The sequence below is a fragment of the Hoplias malabaricus genome, unplaced genomic scaffold (assembly GCF_029633855.1).
Source record: "Hoplias malabaricus isolate fHopMal1 unplaced genomic scaffold, fHopMal1.hap1 scaffold_223, whole genome shotgun sequence".
In the NCBI taxonomy this organism is placed as follows: Eukaryota; Metazoa; Chordata; class Actinopteri; order Characiformes; family Erythrinidae; genus Hoplias; species Hoplias malabaricus.
This window is the reverse complement of record NW_027101233.1, coordinates 31,933-35,000: the sequence shown is the minus strand read 5'-3', so window position 1 is coordinate 35,000 and position 3,068 is coordinate 31,933.

The window sequence follows — 3,068 nt, the reverse complement described above, 5'->3', positions numbered from 1 at the left end:
TCTGGTTTTCCGGTAGAGCAGCATCTCCACGTCGGTTGTCATCGTTCAGACACCTTCATTTCGTACTGCCCTCTGAAATCCTGACGGCCCCGCACTGGAAACGCCCATGCCCACGTTGTGCTCGGCCCGCCCGAAATAACCTCCTATGCAGAAGGGGTGCGACATGCCTGGGATCCTCTCTGACGTTGACGAGGGTCCAAGATTTCTTAACATGACATTCCTTAGCATAGAAGCGCTTGTACAAGTGTCCTTGTACCGCCCACTGGAGTTCCTGGCAATACGAAGAGGACGGAGATAAAAGGGAGATGACGAGGCACCAATAAGGGAATGTTTGGGTTGATGGAACGAGACATGATCTAATAATGGTGTACGTGACTGGGGTCCTATATATGGCTTGGATTTGTTCAATAAATTCAAGAGATAAGAGAGAATCTTTGACTGTCTGTCTTATTCCTCTCTTCTCCTCAAAGAATTCTTTGAGCGTCGATCTTTCTTCCTGGTGATACTTAATCATTAATTTTAAGTTTGCCATAATAATTAACATTCCCTAATCAGAAGCCCTGGATGAACAGAGAGGTTCGCACTCTGCTCAAAGCCAGAGATGCTGCCTTCAGATCAGGATGCAGGGAAGCATACAGCTTGGTCAGAGCTAACCTGAGGAGAGGAATAGCTATAGCCAAGCACTGCTACAAACGCCGGTCCTGATTCACAAAAAAAACAAAAGCAGATGCACATAAATGGAAAAACCTAATGCGTACAAAAGAAGGGCAAAAAACAAGACTGGTGGTCTGAGATTTCTTACCATGGCATCCCTCAGCATAGAAGCGCTCAGGGTACGAGCGTCCTTTGTACCGCCCACTGGAGTTCCTGGCAATATGAAGAGACTAATAGCTATAGCCAAGCACTGCTACAAACGCCGGATTGAGGAGCACTTTACCTCCTCTGACCCTCGGCGTATGTGGCAGGGAATACACGCCCTGACTGACTATAAACCAACTAGCTTTGTTCCATTTACCAACAGTGCTTCACTCCCTGATAAGCTGAACAACTTTTACGCTCGTTTCGACCAGATGATAATGATATCTTCAATAAACGATCCTCCACCGATGACAACCCACTTGTACTTTCCACTTCGGACGTCAGTCGCATGCTGAGTAGAGTGAATGCACGGAAGGCAGCTGGCCCTGATGGTGTACCTGGCCGTGTGCTGAGTGCTTGTGCTGTGGAACTTGCGGGTGTCTTCGCTCTCAACAGAACTACACACTGCATAACCCACCTCAATAATTTCCAAGTGCTTTAAAAGACTAGTTCTTTCTCACTTGAAATCCTGCCTGCCTGCTACGCTGGACCCACACCAGTTTGCTTATCGTTGCAACAGATCCACCGAGGACGCTATCTCAACAGCACTACACACTGCACTAACCCACCTCGCTTGGAAGCATAAGGAAGCATAAAGTAATCTAAATCTCCCTGGTAGGCGGCTGCGTTGACCTTGGACCTCAGAAAATAAAGTGGACCCACACCAGCAGATGACATGGGACACCAAACCGCCACTGACTGTGGAAACTTTACAGGGTAGCTCGAACAATGTGGATTCCGTGCCTCTCCTCTCTTCCTCCAGATTCTGGGACCTTGATTTCTATAGGAAATGGTCCTTGGTCTTCCAGGACCAAGATGGCATCGCGATCACACTGCGAGGCTCAGCGTCTTACCGGTTTTAGTGATGTTATACTTCTGTACTTAGCTATCTCCAGTTTTCTTGCGCAAATAACTCTTGCGAACTACAGTTACGACAGACAGACACTTTTGGAAATTAACATTCACTGCACAGACACCGGATTCAGCATCGGTTGGACTTTAACCAGCTTCAAAACAACACCCCTCCCCCATCTTGGACTTTCCGATCATCTTTCTTTGTTCCTGCTTCCCAAATACACTCCAGTCATGCAGAGGATTAAGCCTTCAACCAGAACTGTAAAGTTCTGGATGGATGGGGCTGACTCCTTCCTTCAGCAACAGTTCCAGCACACCGACTGGAGTGAGTATGCTGCCCGAGCCTGCACAGGCTCACACATCCACTTGGACACCTACACTAACTCTGTCCTGAAATGCATCAACAAGCGCTCAGGGTACAAGCGTCCTCTGTACCGCCCACTGGAGTCCCTGGCAATATGAAGAGACTAATAGCCATAGCCAAGCACTGCTACAAACGACGGATTGAGGAGCACTTTACCTCCTCTGACCCTCGGCGTATGTGGCAGGGAATACACACCCTGACTGACTATAAACCAACTAGCTTTGTTCCATCTACCAACAGTGCTTCACTCCCTGATGAGCTGAACAACTTCTACGCTCGTTTCGACCAGATGATATTGATATCTTCAATAAACGATCCTCCACCGACGACAACCCACTTGTACTTTCCAATTCGGACGTCAGTCACATGCTGAGCAGAGTGAATGATAACTTCCCCCAATAACTTCCAAGGGGTTTAAAAGACTAGTTCTTTCTCACTTGAAATCCTGCCTGCCTGCTACGCTGGACCCACACCAAATTGCTTATCGTAGCAACAGATCCACCGAGGACGCTATCTCAACAGCACTTCACACTGCACTAACCTACCTCGCTTGGAAGCATAAGGAAGCATAAAGTAATCTAAATCTCCCTGGTAGGCGGCTGCGTTGACCTTGGACCTCAGAAAATAAAGTGGACCCACACCAGCAGATGACATGGGACACCAAACTGCCACTGACTGTGGAAACTTTACAGGGTACCTCGAACAATGTGGATTCCGTGCCTCTCCTCTCTTCCTCCAGATTCTGGGACCTTGATTTCTATAGGAAATGGTCCTTGGTCTCCCAGGACCAAGATGGCATCGCGATCACACTGCGAGGCTCAGCGTCTTACCAGTTTTAGTGATGTTATACTTCTGTACTTAGCTATCTCCAGTTTTCTTGCGCAAATAACTCTTGCGAACTACAGCTACGAGAGACAGACACTTTTGGAAATTAACATTCACTGCACAAACACCGGATTCACGCAATCTTTGACTGTCTGTCTTATTCCTC